Consider the following 19,611-nt stretch of genomic DNA (forward strand, 5'->3'; position numbering starts at 1 on the left):
ATCAATCCGATGTCTCGGGGGCTGTACCTGAGTGAACTGGAAGAGCAGCACGGAAGGCTTAGTAGAGCTGGGGCTGACGTTTGCCGCTTTGGGGGCCCACGAGGTGGTGGGCCTGCGCGACTGTCTGAACCCGTGATTGGCTGGCCCCGGCCGCATCAGAGGTGCTGACTCTCAGCTGCAGGGTGGAGGAGTCCTGTTGGCTGCAAGGGACTCGACCTGTGAACCCAGCCTTGGCGCAATTGACCTGCTGGGCGGCCTCCACTCCCCATGCTCTGGCCTGCGAGATCCAGAGCAGGCGGGGCGAGGAGAAGCGATAGGACAGTGTGGCCCGGGACATCCCGGTGCAGCTCGGTCCCTTAAGACCAGCAGGGGCTGAAGAGCTGACTGCGTGGAAAGACTCACTTGCGGGCCCACTCATCCGGAGTGGGGCCCAGCAAGGGATGAAGGACTTGTGTTGTGCCCCCCTCATTGTGGGAAGTGCCAGAGGCTGCCCGCAGAGCACCAGATAGATAACTGAGTCTACCTTTTTCCTGCCCCGGCCTACAACAGCACTCAAGTCCGGCGCTGTGGCTGGCGTGTAGCTACACAACCCCTTCCCCAGGAGGAGACAAGGAGCAGTCGAGAGTGCTGCAGGAACCGCTGTACGGCTTTGCTAGGTCCTTCCCCCCACCCCCGGTGATTGGAGATGGGGTGCTCTGGGCACCTGGGCCTTTGGGGAGGCCTTGGAAGGGCCGACCCAGCTGTAGAGCACCCGGTAGAAGTAAAGTCCTGGCAGGATTTATCTGCCAGATCTCAGCATGTCTGCTGAGCAATGTGGACCCCTTCCATGATCGTGCAGGGAGGGGCTCAGGTGGACGCACCAGCAGAAGCTGCAGGGGTTCGACCACATCGTGGTCAGAGAGGATAGTGCAATAGACTCTGCTCCTGAGTCTCTGATTACTGCAACCCTGATGGAGGTGGTGTCCTGAGCTGCCCCCGACAGACCACTGAAATTGTGCCCGAAACTGTGATATTCTGACCTGGGGAGTTCCTCCCTTTTCTACTGGATGTTTTATTCTTACTGGTACAACAGATCAGACGTCATTACCTTAATCCTCCGTCCGGAGGGGCTCTGTTCTCCTGAGCCTAGTTTACCTGGGGCAGAGGGTGGTCGGTCTGGGTTTAGTCGCATGCAAAGCAGTACCGTAATGGATTAAAGGCTAGAGATGTACTGACACCTGACCATGGACTAGAGCATGCTAGAAAATGGATTTGAACCTGCTGATGACTGCCCCCTGTGCACCGGTGGTGCAGGGGCTGCACAGCCACTAAGTAGGGTGGATGGGATTGTATACCTCTGATTTTACCGTTTCAGTGGGAGGGAGCTTCCTGGGGGTATGGCATCTATCCCTCTTCCTTTTTTTCTTTATTTCACTTTTCCTTTGAGGTGACCCTTGGTGGTGTCCGTTGTGTATTTAGGGCATAGTAGGGTTCGTCCTGGCACTTTGATCTGATTGGACTTGTATACAAAAGTTGTTCAGTTATACCTGTCTGGGGTGGGGGTTCCTATTTGTGTTTTAGTGGTTTTGTGTGTACAGGCTTATGACTTCAGGTTACAGGAGGGGCACCTTGATTCACACTCACACTTATAGTGGTTGGTTCAGACACCTACAAGTTTATATCTTAGAATGTGAGGTGTCTGGGTACCAACACAAAAAGATAGAGTGTTTTTCTTCCTGAGTTAGAGCGTGTGTCTACAGAAATCCCATCTCTCTGACTTAGAGGCTAGTAAATTAGGTAGGTAATGAAAGGGGCAGCTTGACTCTGCTAACTACTCTACATATGCCATGGGGGGTCCTTATATGGATAGTACCAAGGGTTCCTTTCGATCTGACCTACATGGAGGCCAACGTTGATTGATGTTTCCTACTAATACAGGAGATACTTGATGGGGCAGACAGAGCGTGAATTCTTACGCACCCAACACAGATAACGGTAATTTTCCCCCCAAGATTCTGGATGTCCTCTTACCGGCCCTAGAGAGATCGGTGGTTTGGGTTGATGATTTAAATTGTGTCCTGGATTGAGGTCTGGATAGACACCCTCCCCAGTCAACCACTAAACCTAGGACAACACTCTCCTTACGAGGGGCAGGCGCTAATCTAGGGCTCTGCGACATATGGAGGGCCACTCACCCTGACGCGAAGGAGTTCACTTGCTATTCTCCTACTCACAACACATACAGTCAATTGGAATGTATACTGGTTTCGGACTCCCTTGGGAAAAGGGTGCGCTCGGTAGTCCATTTGTTTCATTACCTCTCAGACCATGCCCCGGTGCTCTGTTAGCTCAGCTGGAGGACTGCACGCTTCTCACCTATGGGAGGGAGACCTACCTCTCAGATCCTCCAAGATGCAGAGGGGCGGGAGACTGTTGTGGAGGCTCTCTAAGACTATTTTGAGGTAAACTGGTCCTCCACACTACACCGCGCAACTGAATGGGACGTGATGAAGGCGGTGATCCAGGGGCGTAGGGCTGTCTTGTGGGGTGAGGCGTTCACTCCAATCCAAGCTGTTGCTGTGGCAAACTGAATTGGCACATGTACAATGACAGCCACAGGATGCCACCCCTGGGCACTGGGAAGAACTGGCTGCACATCCGCATGTAGATGAGGAAAGGAATAGGCTGGATAAATATACCCAAAAATTGTATTGCCAGTTCCTCTACTGGTAGGGTTACACTTCTGGGTGCTTGTTACATGGCTCCTTAGAAGGGAGACTCACCATTTCCCTGTACTCCACCTTAATGACTTAATGGGAAGGGATGGATACACACTATGGGGTACAGTCAAATCCTTCAGGGCCCACCTGGAATGCGTCTATTATAGCCCTCGTCCTCCCGCTCTAGACCATGTTTCCGCTTTCCAGGAGCTTGTAACCCTACCCCAACTGGACGAAAGGGTGGTCATGGACTTAGATGCTGATCTCACTTTAGAGGATATACAAGATGCACTCCGGCATCTCCCCGTGGTAAGGCACCAGGCGGCGATGGCCTCCCTGCAGAGTTTTTCCAGTTCTATTCCCCTTCCTTTATACAGCACCTACTGGAAGTGTACCTGGAAGCTAATAGTGCTGGGGTACTACCAGAATCTAAGCGAGAGTGCTACATCTCCTAGGTCTGACAGCTCAGATCCCTCCTCCCATAGACCTTTTTCCGTGATTAATACAGCTACGAAAATCCTTTGCAAAGCTCTCGCTCTCAGGCTGTGCCCCGGCATTCAGCATTTAGTCCATGCTGATCAATGTGGGTCCATAACGGGTCGCAACATCACTATGAACCTCCGGCGGCTGACGCATGTCTTGTACGAGTTGGACGGTAGGGAGGACAAACTCTCTATTGTTTCAATAGATATTGCTAAAGGCTTCAATACGGTGGAATAGCCATACCTTATGCAGGTGCTGAGCGCCATAGGGATTGGCCCTTGATTTCACTCCTGGGTGCAGTTATTGTATATGAGTCCTGTCACCAGGGTGCAAGTCGGTAAATTATGTTTGGAGAGCTGGCCCATTGACAAGAGAACCCAGCTGGGCTGGCCCCTGTCCCTGCTTCATTTTTCCCTTGCCCTTGAGCAGATAGCCATCTGGATTCGGTGAGAGATGATGCACTGGGGGATCACCATGGGGGATACCGATCACCTTGTGTCCCTTTATGTGGATGACACTCTTTTTCACCATGACACTTGCTTCCCCTGTTGTTGGATCTCTTAGACAGGTTTGAGGAGGTGTCTGGTCTTTGGATCAATTATCGGAAATCCCCACTCTTCCTATTGGGGGCCCTGCTGTCTCAAGACCCTGCAACCTTACTGGTCCTACCTCTTCGATGGGAGACCGGTCCATTTCGTACTTGGGCGTAATGATGGCACAGCAATTACAATTCAATATCCTCAGAATCGGCGAAAGCCTCTCCTCATCCATTCAATTTTAGAATATCCTTCCACTCTCCATCATGCAATGTGTGGCTGTCTCAAAAATGGTCCTTCTACCTCAGTGCCTTTAATGTATCCAACACTCATTTGACCATATGCCATCTGTCATCTTTGGGCAACTGAACGCCCTGCTCTCCTCTCTGACATGGGCAGGGTTATGCTCCTTAGTTGCTAGGGACATTCTGTGCTATCCGCTGGTGGAGGGGGGCTTGGTAGTGCCAAATCTGGAGCAATACTACTTGGACTCATTGATGGCTCACTGATGGGGATAACTGGGAAAAGAAGTAGACACTGGTCACTTCTAGTACCTTCAGAGTACTGTAGATCATGATGGCAGGAGGGAGGGGAGAAGGTTATTTGCCATTCCTTGTGAAACACACTGTAATGTAGGGGGAACACACATTTAAACTGACCTTGAAACAGGCCCCCTTTGCCAGCGATGTATGTTTTAGGACCTACTGGCAATTAGGGCACTCATGAGTTCAGTAGATATGTCCCCTTGATGGGATTGATTGGTGCAAAACTTAGGGGATTTATCCCCTAACAAAGTATTCATATAATTTGGAGCCGCCCAAGATGCTTTTAATTTGGGAATGGCACACTCCCTCCAACAATCCATCCTCTCGGCTATCGCCATAGAAATATGGACATCTTTCCAAGTGGCCCCACCCACTTAATACACCTTCCAGGCCCTGGTGGAGATGGGAGAATGGCGACACCTGGTCATGCCCTCAGGTAGAGCCGCCAGAGACGGAGAACTTGGGCTACAGTGGCCATGTATGTGTTGCCTAGTACAGCCCATCGCTAACAACACTAGCGTCAAGCTCACACATTTTCACTTTTTACATTGGACAAATATAACATTCTCCATGCTACGCAGAATAGACTCTTCGAGGTCCCATCGATGCTCCCATTGCTGCCATCCAATGGCATCTTTTCTACACCTCGCTTGGTACAGCCCGATGGGTCATGCCTTTTGGGTGCAGGCGCCAATGGTGGTGACGATCCCCTGTCCGGCAGACCCAATCACATGCATTTTGGGAGACATTCGACACAACACAAAGGCAAGAAAATGGCTTTAAAATGTTTACATTTACTCCTCATCTTTGCCAAATGGCACGTTGCAATCACTTGATTGGGCACAACGGACCCCGACTTGGGGCACTGTGAGCATGACGCAGCTGAATGGGCAGTAGCTGAGGCGTTGAGATTGAAAGAGCTTAAATGATGACAAACGGAGTGAGGACCTGGATGTCTGGGGTGGGACGGTTAACTGCTTTCCTGGCCTCCCTCTGCTCACGGAGGGCCTCAGGGGACGAGAGTGACAACGCCTCCTTGTCAACATCTGATTAGAGTGACGCAGTACCGATGCTCCCTTGCTGATTCCATGCTCTGTATTGCCCGCTCTTGGGTACCTGGGGCTGGCTGTTACTCTATGTGTATTTCAAACTTACGGATTGTATTGTGGATTTTGTACTGTACCTCCCTGTGAATAGGTTTTGGATGGCTAATGTTTATTGATGACTGTCGTTTTCTCTGTTGATGTCACTAGAAACGAATAAAAAAGAAAATCTGAATCGTAGTTGTTGGACAGGCCACATGAAGGGCCGCTCTCCCCCGGCCCAACCAGGCCCGAGCCAGCCACGCAAGTACCACACACCACCATTGCACGTCCACCGTCCCCGCAGGGACCCCTACACTCGAACCTGTTGACCGCGTAGGCCGACCCACTACCGGCCTACGCGCCCATCCTGGGCGCCATCTTGGACACTCCACCACGAGGCCGCCTGGCCCCCGATCGACCTCAACCCTGGGCCTGGCCAGGCCTCAGACATTCCGGCACCAACATCCACCCAGGAGGTGAGCGGGCTACTTGGTCAGTCAATGGGAGCAAGAGGTGTCGATGGCTCTCCCCCGCCAAGTACCGCTCGCCCATCGCCTCCCCGGGCGCTGGCTCCACCCCCCTGCTGGGTGTCTGAACTCCCTCATCCCGGACCTCCCGACCTCCAAGTGCGAGGGTCCGGACATCAAAGCACACCAGCCCTATAACTGGGGCAGCTCCAGAGCAGGACGGGAGTTGTATCTTGGAGTCGAGAGACGCAAAGAAGAACTCATCCTTGACGGACTACTGGCGCTGCCGTAGCTCTGTCTTGTGCACCCTCGTCTTGCCTGCTGGCGCTGCCGCGGCTTTTGGAACTACCCTATCCTTCATCGTCGTCGGGACCTGCTGGTGTGGCCGCGGACCGTTTGTAACCACCACCTTCATCGGGACCTGCTGGCTCTGCCGCGGACCGTCGTCTTCCTTCATCCATCTCGGGACCTGCTGGCTCCGCCGCGGCCCGTTCATCTACACCCCCGAGCTCGAGGATTGAGAGCTATTGCCACCTTTTTGGTAACAAGACTGTCCCGCTACCCTCTTCCCAAACAGAGACCAGAATAGAGGGGACCCCTGAGTCCAGACCTCCTTGTACCATTCTACCGTACTTGAAGAATTCCCTATAAAGTATCGTTGAACTTTATCCTTGTGTGGTGTCCGTCTGTGGGGGGGGAAGTTACTTGTCTGTACGATTCGCTGGAGACGGCTCTCCCCGGAGACCTCTCCCCTTTTCCTCGGCCGACCCTCCCGGTCCGTCTAACATTGGTGGCAGCGGTGGGATATCACCAGAGTGAGTCGAAATGGGTCCTCCGAACAGAACCGGAACAACAATGGTCAGCACCGTCCCCGAGGAGGTGGAGGCCAAGGACGCGGAAGAAGCAACGCTCCGGTCACCCCCACTACCAGCCCCACCCCCCCGGCCAACCGGGGCAGCACCCCAGCGCGACCGGGACATCGAGCCAATGTTACCTGCCATCGATGCCAACGAGTCGGACACTATGCAAACGACCCAAACTGCCCCCAGTACCAGAGCCCAAGACCCCGCCAAGTAGCCGCTGCTGCTCTGGGGGAGGAACAGATCTCAGAGGAACAAGAAGAATATGAACAGGAACACCAAGAATGGGAGCCAGCCGCCATGGCTCTCGCCTGCCTAGGGGGGAGAGACATGGTCCCGCGGGTCCCCCTACCCGCTAATACCCAGAAGTACAGCCAATGGGTGGGCATCAATGGACGCCGGGCTGAAGCCCTTCGTGGCACTGGGGCCAGTGTAACAGCCGTCCGCTGTCACCTGGTGACCCCCGAACAATACTTACCAAACATTCTCTGCCCTGTACGTTCAGCCGATAACTCAGAAAGTCTGTGTCGGATGGCCTGCGTCCCCTTCGAATGGGGAGGGGTCTCCGGCATGTTGAAGGTGACGGTCCGAGATGATGCCCCCGTAGACTGCCTCCTGGGTAATGACCTGGAAAGCTCTCCATGGGCAGCAGTCGAACGAAAAGAGCACCTGGGGATGCTGGGCGTCCCGGACTGGGCGTGCGTCACCACCCGGTCCATGACCGCCCGTGCCAACAACCGCCCAGAGGAACTCGAATGGCCGGCGCCACCGCCTCCGGTCGCCCCCGCCGAAACCACCGACCGTGACGTCCCCCCCGAACCAGCTCAACCTCCAGACCTCGCTAACCTCGACCAGTGGCCTCAAGAGGGGGGGCCCACGCAAGAACAATTTCGCCAAGAACAAAAGACCTGTCCCTCCCTCGAGGGACTCCGCCAGCAAGCGCTAGCCCAAAGCGCAGGGGATACCTCCGGAACTCACTGGGTCTACTGGGACAATGATCTGCTGTACAGTGAGCAAAGAATCGCGGAGCTGGGGGCCAGCCGAGTCCTAGTGGTACCCCTCCGTTTTAGAGACTTTCTGCTAAACCTGGCCCACGATGTCCCCCTGGCCGGACACTTGGGTCAAGACAAAACCTATAGCCGCCTGGTGACCCACTTCTTCTGGCCCAAAATGAGGGACAATGTACACCAGCATTGCCGATCTTGCCCCACGTGCCAAGCCAGTGGGAAGAGCGGCCGCAAACTGAAAGCCCCCCTGCAACCTTTTCCCGTGGTCACCACCCCGTTCGAGAGGGTCGGAATCGATATCGTAGGGCCCCTGGACCCGCGCACAAAACAAGGCCATCGATTCATCCTGGTGCTAGTGGACCACGCCACCCGCTACCCGGAGGCTGTTCCCCTGCGGACTGTGACAGCCCCGGTAGTCGGCCGGGCTCTGATGGGGATCTTCTCCCGGGTGGGCTTCCCCCGGGAGGTCGTCAGTGACAGAGGCACAAACTTTATTTCGAAATATATGAAATCTCTCTGGCAACAGTGCGGGGTTACCTACCGGTTCACGACCCCCTATCACCCTCAAGGAAACGGACTCGTTGAGCGGTTCAACCGCACGCTCAAAGGGATGATCGGGGGGTTGGAAGAGCCCCTCCGTCGCCAGTGGGATGTGCTGCTGCCGTGCCTCCTCTTCGCATATCGAGAGGTTCCCCAGAAGTCCCTGGGCTTCAGCCCATTTGAACTGCTATATGGACACCCCGTGCGCGGGCCGCTCAGCCTAGTTAAGGAAGGCTGGGAGATGCCCCCTCTAAAGAACCCACCAGATGTTTTCCGCTACCTCCTAACACTCCGCAACCAGACCCGGCGATTCCGAGAACTAGCAAAAGCCAACCTAGAGGCCAGTCAAGAGGACATGAAAAGGTGGTATGACCGGAATGCCTCCTCCATCGAATTTGAACCTGGGCAACAGGTATGGGTGATGTCCCCCACCGAACCCTGCGCCCTACAAGACAAGTGGACAGGGCCCTTCAAAGTGGTCGAGCGCAAGGGTCCGGCTACCTATCTCATCGACTTGGAATCTTCCCGGAACCCCCTCCGGGTCCTCCACGCTAACAGACTGAAACCGCACTTTGTACGGACAGAACTCAGCCTCCTGATGGCCACAGACAATGGGGCTGAAGAGGACTCCGAGCCCCTCCCGGACCTCCTACGAACGCGGGAGAAAGACGGTTCCGTAGATGGGGTCCGACTCTCAGAGGCCCTCACCCGAGAGCAACACCAGGAGTGCCAAGTTCTCCTGTCACAATTCGCCAGCCTGTTCTCCCTCACCCCAGGGGTCACTTCCTGGTGTACGCACGATGTGGACACGGGGGACAGCCCCCCTATCCGCCACCGGGCCTACCGCGTGCCAGATCGGGTACGGGCCTGCATCCAGGAGGAAGTAGCCAAAATGCTCACGCTCGGGGTCATCGAGCCCTCAGACAGCCCCTGGGCCAGCCCTGTAGTACTGGTCCCCAAAGCAGCTGCCCCCGGCACCACACCAGAACTCCGGTTCTGCGTCGACTACCGGGGCTTGAATGCGGTCACCAGGACAGACGCACATCCCATCCCCCGGGCAGATGAACTAATCGACCGCATGGGAGCTGCCCGCTACCTCAGTATCTTCGACCTGACGGCGGGCTACTGGCAAATCGGCCTCACACCCCGGGCACAAGAACGTTCTGCCTTTTCCACTCCCGATGGCCATTACCATTTCACAGTCATGCCCTTCGGCATGAAGAATGCCCCCGCAACATTCCAACGGCTCGTCAATCATGTCCTGGCGGGGCTCGAAGGATTCAGCGCCGCCTACCTAGACGACATCGCTGTATACAGCAACCAGTGGTCCGAGCACCTCCACCACCTCCGAGCAGTGCTGCACGCCCTTCAGCAAGCTGGCCTCACGATCAAGGCCAGCAAATGTCAAATTGGGCAAGGGTCTGTAACCTACCTCGGGCACCAGGTGGGAAGCGGCCTGGTGGCCCCTCTGCAGCTAAAAATTGCCGCCATCCAGTCCTGGCAGCCCCCCATTACCCAGACCGAGGTACGAGCCTTCCTGGGCCTCACGGGCTATTACCGAAGGTTCGTGAAAGACTATGGTACTATCGTGAGGCCCCTCACAGAACTCACGTCAAAAAATCAGCCCCAGAAAATCAACTGGACCCCAGAGTGTCAAGCTGCATTTGAACAATTGAAAGCCGCCATGTGCTCCGCCCCTGTGCTCCAGGCCCCCGACTACAGCCGGGAGTTCATCGTCCAGACGGATGCCTCCGACCATGGCATTGGGGCAGTCCTGTCTCAAGTGAACACCGAAGGCCGTGATCAACCGGTGGCCTTCATCAGCCGGCGACTCCTACCACGGGAACAACGCTGGAGCACCATAGAGAGGGAGGCCTTCGCGGTGGTATGGGCCCTCAAGAAGCTCCGGCCCTACCTTTTTGGCACACCCTTTCGGGTACAGACCGACCACCGACCCCTGCAGTGGCTGATGCAGATGCGGGGGGAAAACCCGAAGTTACTGCGCTGGTCCATCTCCCTACAAGGGATGGACTTCACAGTTGAACATCGGCCTGGGCCAGATCACGCCAACGCAGATGGCCTGTCCCGGTTCTTCCGCCTCGACGAGAAGAGTCCCCAAGAGAATGGGTAACTCTCCCCGCCTTCAGCTGGGGGGGACGCATGTTGGACAGGCCACATGAAGGGCCGCTCTCCCCCGGCCCAACCAGGCCCGAGCCAGCCACGCAAGTACCACACACCACCATTGCACGTCCACCGTCCCCGCAGGGACCCCTACACTCGAACCTGTTGACCGCGTAGGCCGACCCACTACCGGCCTACGCGCCCATCCTGGGCGCCATCTTGGACACTCCACCACGAGGCCGCCTGGCCCCCGATCGACCTCAACCCTGGGCCTGGCCAGGCCTCAGACATTCCGGCACCAACATCCACCCAGGAGGTGAGCGGGCTACTTGGTCAGTCAATGGGAGCAAGAGGTGTCGATGGCTCTCCCCCGCCAAGTACCGCTCGCCCATCGCCTCCCCGGGCGCTGGCTCCACCCCCCTGCTGGGTGTCTGAACTCCCTCATCCCGGACCTCCCGACCTCCAAGTGCGAGGGTCCGGACATCAAAGCACACCAGCCCTATAACTGGGGCAGCTCCAGAGCAGGACGGGAGTTGTATCTTGGAGTCGAGAGACGCAAAGAAGAACTCATCCTTGACGGACTACTGGCGCTGCCGTAGCTCTGTCTTGTGCACCCTCGTCTTGCCTGCTGGCGCTGCCGCGGCTTTTGGAACTACCCTATCCTTCATCGTCGTCGGGACCTGCTGGTGTGGCCGCGGACCGTTTGTAACCACCACCTTCATCGGGACCTGCTGGCTCTGCCGCGGACCGTCGTCTTCCTTCATCCATCTCAGGACCTGCTGGCTCCGCCGCGGCCCGTTCATCTACACCCCCGAGCTCGAGGATTGAGAGCTATTGCCACCTTTTTGGTAACAAGACTGTCCCGCTACCCTCTTCCCAAACAGAGACCAGAATAGAGGGGACCCCTGAGTCCAGACCTCCTTGTACCATTCTACCGTACTTGAAGAATTCCCTATAAAGTATCGTTGAACTTTATCCTTGTGTGGTGTCCGTCTGTGGGGGGGGAAGTTACTTGTCTGTACGATTCGCTGGAGACGGCTCTCCCCGGAGACCTCTCCCCTTTTCCTCGGCCGACCCTCCCGGTCCGTCTAACAGTAGTGGGTTGCGATATGACCTGCCTCTTTAATATTAATGACATAGGTTGCAAATTGTGACTCACTGCGACTAGAGGCCATCACAGCGATTGTGGCCTGCTGGGGTCAGCAGACCACCATGTCAGTGATTGCCTTTCAAAGTAAACTGTTAAAAAAAAATGCAGCTCGTCTTCCTTAAAGGAAACCGGGCTTTATTTTAAAAGAAAAGTTTGCAGTGGTTCTGCAAATAACTACATGATGCCAACAAAAAGGCTTGGTTGTTCATCATCATTTGCGCTGTCATGACTGCTCTAGGGTCCCCGTCCATTTAATAGAGAGGTGCCTCAGTGAACTAGCATGACTGTCTGACTGACTGGGAGAAAAATTAAAAAGGTTCACAGACTATGCACATAGAACTACATAGGGCAGGGAAACATGCTCTCCGGAGCCTAGGAGGGGGACTCTAAGGGAGTGAGGGAGGTCCTACATCTCAAAAGAAATCCAGAACATTCCCATGGAGACAATTGTGTATGATACTTTTGGGACAGAAAGCTCACTCTTGCCTTGGGAACTAACCATTTGTATGGAAATTAAGAAGGTCAGTACAGCACTACCCAATTTGTAATGTTTAAGAGAACTTATAGGTTGAAAAATTATTTCAACAATACAATTGTAATATGCAAGTAATATATCAGTACATTATTTCAAGACAAGATGACCAAATTGAAGTCTTTGTGCATGTGATTTTCTTTTAATCATGTATTCAAGTTCAAGCGTCAGAAGCAGCCAACACGTGTTTCGTCAGTACCAATTTCGTGCCCAGACTTTTTCAAGGCAAAGGAGGTCAACAGTATCCTAAATGAATCGGGTCACTTCAAATTGTGGGGATGATAACCACAAAGATTTTCGGGTCGCTTCAGGAGATGGATTTAGTAACCATCTATCAATACCTTGTAAAATGGATGAAAGCCAGAGAGGCCCCAATTTGCAATACAACGCAGGGTTAAGGCCCCGGGCCGGCAAAAAGGCAAGAAGTCTGCGGGGAGCACTGGCAGAGCTGGCGCAAGTGTCACAGGCGCGCCGGGCGCACCGTCAGCCGTTTCAACGCTGGAGCCTGCTGTGGTATTGTGGTATTAAAATGCGTGACAATGCATTTCAGTGCGGTGATGTGGAACACCGCACTGAAATGCAATAGTGTCGCGCCTGATGCGTGACACTTGGCAGGCCTGTTCTGAATGAAAACAATAACACAATATGCACATTGCTACTTTGAAGTAACAACATAGCTAAAGCACTAAAGTGGGTTAAGGGTGCTGAATGTTTCTTCTCCACTCACCCTTTTGGGACTGTTTATAATAAAAGCTTTGGGTGGACTCTTCCAGATATTTTAGGAAGTGGTCATCATATCGGCATGAGAGTTTTCTTGACAAATACTCCAACACCGTGTAAAAACATTCTCGCTTTGAACAGTTGCACATATTTCTGCATAGTAACTATATAAATACAGCCTAGTTTGAAGAGTAGCAACTATGGCTGGTGGTTGCTGTCCTGTAGCGAGTGTGGAGCAAAGATTGTGCATTGTGATTTTGGCTGTAAACACCCATGCTTGCGAGCATGAATTGTAACCTGTCCTATTGAAGTCAATAGTCGTTATTCTGCAGCCTGGAATCAGATCTGAAGACATCTGGGGCTAGATGTAGGAGCCTAAATACCGGTCACCGACCGGTATTTAAGAATTGGCATGTAGGGGCCTTCATTTTACAGAATCGGTAAATTTACTGAATCTGTAAATTTACCGATTCTGTAAAATACCGAATCGGTATTTTTACCGATTCGGTAATTCCAAATGTATGTGGGACTCTTCAGAGTCCCAAAGGCCTTTCAGATTCGGTATTTTACCACCCAATTCATGCACACCTATGCCATGTGACAGACAGACATGCCCTTAGGGCATGTCTGTGTGTGAAATGGCACACATGCCTGTATTTGGGGTGCAAGAGGGTGTCAAAGTGACACCCCCTGTACCCTTGCAGAATTCGGTATTTACCGATTCGGTAATTACCGAATCAGTATTTCCCATTGATTCCTATGGGCTTCACAGCCCATAGGAATCAATAGGAAATACTGATTCGGTATTTACCGAATCGGTAAATACCGAATATTAACGATTCGGTATTTCAACATCTGGAAATACCTACATCTCCCCCCTTCATATTTACCGATTCATAAATACCGAATCGGTAAAATTCGGTATTTATGAATCGGTAAATAACATTTACCTACATCTAGCCCCTGGTTCTTTACTTAAGAAGTTCAGGACTCAATAAATTGGACAACAAACTTAATGTTGAAGCTCATTCTAGCGCATATCTCTCAGACACTTTAAAATCGATGGTGTTCAGATCTGGCTAGGAAGAAGCTAAACCGTTCTATTTTGTGTTGAGAACCATTATTTCATGTGTAGTATTTCTTTTATATATATTAACGTATTTTTATTTTTACACAGGGGTGTAGCTACAATTGGTGCAGCAGGTGCAGTGCTTGCACTAGGGCCCATGGCACTCTTGCTATGTAACTATTTAAAATTGTATTACTGACTGATGTGAGAGAGTTATCGAGTGACATTACTCTTAGCAGTGGTGAACAACCCCAATAGTCACAGTTGAAGTGCAGTAAGCTCTGATTACCACGGGTCCCAAGGTATTAGAGAGTACAAAGTATAAACCGATGCAAAGGAGCTTGTAACTGGATTCTTGACTCCAAGGGAAACAAACCCCAGACCCCAAGGATTTTGAGCACACTGAATTGTGGCAATCTACCCTCGATATGCCTCAATATAGTGCAATACAACAGTCCAGGCTTGAATTGTGTAGATCTCTTCCATCTGGTGTCTAGAGGTCTTCAACACAGCTGGTCGTAACCTCTTTTATTCTCTTCATCAACCCATCTTGTATTCCTAAAGTCACTTAAGACATATATAACTTTGGGGAAATCCTGCACATTCAACAGGTGTGTGTTTAGTACTATATGCACCAGGTACATGCATATGTGCACCCATAGGCGCAGGCGTTCAGCGTCCATAGGACTAGAAGGGCTTTAGCGCCCCCTCTCTGTCTCATCCCCACTGTCGTGCGTCTCAGCCTGGGCTGCTGCAACTTGAGCTTCCATAGGCTCGGCTGGGCAGTGCCTGGAGTCTTATCTCCACACCTGTATTTTTCACAGGTCTTTAAAAGACCATTTACATGCCTTTGTGAACTGGTTAACAAGACTTTGTGTTTTTTCACTGGTTCCAGTACCCCCTAGGTCCGTACTCTGCTTATTCCTTACATTTGTATTTTATTTTTACTGCCACAGTGGGAGAATGCATTTCGTGAAGTAGTATCTCACAAGTAGGGACGTCACCTTTCCTAAAGTCAATTACCAGCCATTTGTTTTTGTTTAAGAAGTCTGCAACGGCCTCATCTTGACACTAAAAAGGGCTATAAATAAAGTGGTACGCATTCATTTGTAACATGACTATTCTCTCTTTGTTTGTTAAATTATAAGTCATGAATCATTAATGGACCCTGAACACATTTAAAAGTGATATTTATATTTGCTGTTTGAAGTAAACACAAATAAGTGCTAAAAATACAGGCATTAGGTGATTTTGCTCATTTTTGTTCTGGCTGGGACATCAAAATACCAGTGGTGCTGGTATTACTCCGATCAGCTGCCAATCTTAACCAGGAGACTGAAAGTTTGTTGTAGGTTCAGCACATTATTTATTTCCTCCACCCCCCATCCCTGATTGATTTGATAATAACAATAGTTTAACTTATATCTGAAACCCTATGTCAGCCATCAATGCAATGCTGAGTTACTCCTGGTGTCTGGGAATACACCCTGCATTCAGACAACTTGCTCCTCATTCCCACCGCTCACCCTTCTTTTCATGTTCACCCTGAACTCACAGTGATAACACTGCATTCACTCTGCTCACAATGCACTCACACCATTCACCCTCCTCCTACCCTGAACTCACATGAGCACACTGCTCACTCTGCACGCACATGACAATCCATTCACTTGTCACTTTCACTGCTCACCTTACACTCACAGCGATCACACTCCACTCACGCTGTTACCCTCCACTCACACTGTTCATTCTCCTCTTACCTTACGCTCACATGAGCACACAACTCACCCTGCTCTCACAGCGAATACACTGCAATTATGCCCCTTGCCATGAACGTACACCGTTCTCAAGCCACTTACCCTGTGGTCACATGAGCACACTGCTCACCCTGCACTCACAGTGATCACACTGCCCTCACACCAACCACCATGCTCTCAGGCTTTTCACCCTGCATTACACAAGCACACTACTCACCCTACACTCATGTGATACTTACCTCACCTGACATTCTCACTGCTCACACTGCAATCTCACTCAAACATGCATATCACTCACCATGAATTTATTCCTTCCACTCTGCACTTTCACTCGCACCCACACTCAGGTCACATCCCTCACCCAGCAGTCACTCCTCTCACCCTACTCTCACACTGTCACATTGCTCACTGTCTATTTACATAGGTCCTCCTGTCACTCACATAGCTCATCCTGCACTCACATGGGCACAGCACTCACCCTGAACTCACACCACACAAACAAGCAAGCACATAACTCACCCTGGAGTCACACCACTCAGCCTGCACTTCCTCCTCTCACCCTGCACTCACATTGACAAACCTCTCAGCCTGCATTCATATAGGCACTCTGTTCATCCTGCCTGCACACAGGGACAATAAATAGTCTGCCGGAACTCATAGGGATACACCACTCACTCTGCACTAACTCCTCTCACCATGCACTCAACAGTCACTCTCACAGATCACCCTTCACTCTCGTTTCTCACCCGTCATCCCACACAGGCACACCGGTCATCCTGGATTTACACCCCTCACACCACCCTGCACTCACTCCTCTCACTCTGCACACAGTACTCTCACCCGACACCCACATGGGCCCTCCTCTCACATTGCATTCATGCAGCTCACCCAACACTCTCACCACTCATGCAGCACATTTGTCACCCTACACTCTCACCATTCATGCTGCACTCACTCACACTATTCATCATCACCCAACACTGACATGAGCACACACCTTTCTCTGCACATATAAAAATTACACAACTCTCATGAATATACACATATTTCTACAAAAGCACACACAGAATACCTTATCTTGCCATAGTTCTAGATGCCTACTTAATTTCATCTGCAACAACGGGGCTGGTGCAAGAGGGGAGTGGACTGAGAATGTGGGATGGCGCGAGGAGGGAGACTAGGGCTGAGGCATTTGGGGTATGGTTATGGATTGAGGATCGTTTGACACCTTCAGCCATTCATGTCTAGCATTTCATAGGATCATTTGGATGCTACGATATTACATGTTAGAATGTAGATGTGTTCATTTCCAATACTGTAACTGCTTAATTCACACATTAAACCAAATATAAGACTTGTACAGCTATTTTAAGGAAGTGTACTTTTCATTCACATAATACTTCTGACAAACATTGACAAGACAATATATTATTATTTTTGAGCAGCATATGGAGAATATGTTTTTATTAATCCTCACTAAAAGGCAAGGAAGGCATAGCAGAAGCAGCAGGGCAAGCTTTTCTAACACAATAAAAGCAGATTGACTAATGGAAGTGTGACAGTACAAATGTACGAAAGAGTGCATGGGATATAGTGAGAATGTGTGTGAGAGAGAATGTGTGTGTGTGTGTGTCAGTGTAAGTGTGCTGCTGGTCTGGTATACTGGAGGCTATCCTGCCTTATGGACAAGGGCACTAACAGAATATAAATGGGAGGTGTTACCTATGGCAAACTGCAGACCCTGACATGCTTCTATTAAGACACCATCATTGGCTGTGGGGACTCGAACTGTCTAACTGAGAAAGCCGCTAGCCCAGTCATACCCAACATCAGCGATGCAGAACACACGCCACCTCATCTGACCGAAGGCCCTGACATGATACATGTAATTCTTAGCAAATGGGGTTGATCCATAGCAAAATGTTGGAACTGATATTTGAGGTAACTCTTGTCATACGATTTCCTGTACCCATTTTATAGGGGTTGTCAATTGTAAAATACAGACCTTTGTATACCAAAAGGAATTTTTAAAGGCACCCAATGGCTATGGCTGAAGTATCCATGGTACATTTCTGGCGCTGTCATATTGAATGTACTCCTTGGGATAAGGGGCCTCACCCATGAAAAAAATGATGACCATGGTGTAGTTGAAGTAATTTCTGACTAGAGGCATTAGAAAACAAGCATTTGAAATTAAATCATTCTTGCTTGCGGGACCTAATAAGTATTTAGCCATGCAGCACATTATCCTGGGTGCTGCAACATCTACTGTTTTTACTTAATGCTTGCTAAATAAAGGTGACTTATTTATGAACATCGGACTTCGTATGTTTACAACATTTTATTGACGATCGGAAATGGGTTTAGGGCCCACTGCATTTGTGACAGAGCGAGGCAGATCGAGATTGGCGCGGTGAAGAATCATGACCGAAAGGAGCAGTGAGCTGTTGACTGAGAAGAGGCAGATCTGCTGTCTACTCGTAAACAGCATATATTGCCAGTGTGTTGCAGCTGCAGGACACAAGCATTTACCAGTGAATGACTCACACCCTGGACATCACTGGAAGGCAAACCAACCGGCTGTGAAGGAGGGGAAGCGTTTAAGTGCATGGACCAATGGCTTCTCAGATACTACCGGTTGCAGAAGCTTTTGAGACAAGCCGTCCTATTGCCCGAGTGATCTCTAGTGGGAGCTCTGACTCTGATGCAGCGTGAAACAAATTAAATGAAACCGGTAAGACACAGTCATGTTTGGATGCAGACTGTGGTATTTAAATACATAATAATTAATTAAATGAATTAAAACATGATCCAGCCATCGATTTCTGTTGGAAATAAAGCGCTTCTCTTTGAGCGCAAAACATTGTTGTAGCAAGGACATGCAGAAACGGTGGGTGGGTGGGGAAAGCATGCATGAAAGAGGACACTGTGCTGAAACCTGAAGCGCTGCACCCAGAGTGGCAGAGTGGGTTGAATTAAACGAAACACTTAACAGCGCTTCTTGTTGAGCGCAAATCTTTGTTGTAGTAAGGACATGGATAAATGGTGGGTGAGAGGGGAAAGCATGCATTAAAACGGGCGCCATGCTGAAACCTGAAGCACAGCGCCCGGGGTGGGTCGAAGTAAACACAACACTTAACGAGCTGAGGCAGGCCAATACAAAGTATGCTAAACCAAAAGAGTGTCTGAACACAAAGGGAAAAACCCTTTTGTGAAAGGATACCTGCAATAGGCCAATACTCCAGAGGTGGAGCAAGACACGAGAAGGTGAGACATAGAAGGCAATAACACCAATGAGAAGCAAGCTTTTGCGAGTGACGCTCTCCTTAACCAATCAGCAGCGAGGAGTGTAATGAAAGCCCACATACTGAATACAGTATGTCTTCCGACAGCACATGCGCTGTCTAGGCTCGACCAAAAAACGAGATCCACTCCAAGGAAAGGCCAGGATTACGTGGTGTACCACGAAAGTACTGGAATATTTCATGAATGTCCATAAGGGTCTGCGGCGTTTTAGCAAATTTGGTCTCAAAATTAAAAAAAAAAGGTTCAGGGGAAAAGTCTACTCTCCCTTAAGTCATCTACCAGAAATCTGTTAACTTGTTTTGCTTGCTGGAATTTTGGGGGAAGTATCACACCCCACCACTTACATGAATCTTTTTCCTCATATAACGAGTATGAGGTTAGATCTCACCTCATTTCTGAAAATGCTTGTCCTGCCCTATTGCTAGGAGCAGGACTGGCTTTAGGGCTGTGCGACAGGTGCAGCTGCACTTGGCGTTGACTTTGGTGGGGGGGGGGGGCGCTGTGTTTAAATATAATTTTTGTTTTTAAAGCACATGAACTTCCTTGTGCATCAGGTATATTTCAGGTAACAATAAAAATATCAAAATAACTCTGGTGATTAATGTTCCTACTAGCGAGAGTTCTGAATTTTGTGTAGCTGCAGTTTTGGCTTAATGTAAAGTAGCATGGAGGGTTAATGTTCCTGCTGCAAAGAACATGTACCATGCAGATCACAGAATTGAGAGTGAGGGAAC

Source organism: Lissotriton helveticus, chromosome 3_1, assembly GCF_964261635.1.
Source record: "Lissotriton helveticus chromosome 3_1, aLisHel1.1, whole genome shotgun sequence".
Taxonomy (NCBI): Eukaryota; Metazoa; Chordata; class Amphibia; order Caudata; family Salamandridae; genus Lissotriton; species Lissotriton helveticus.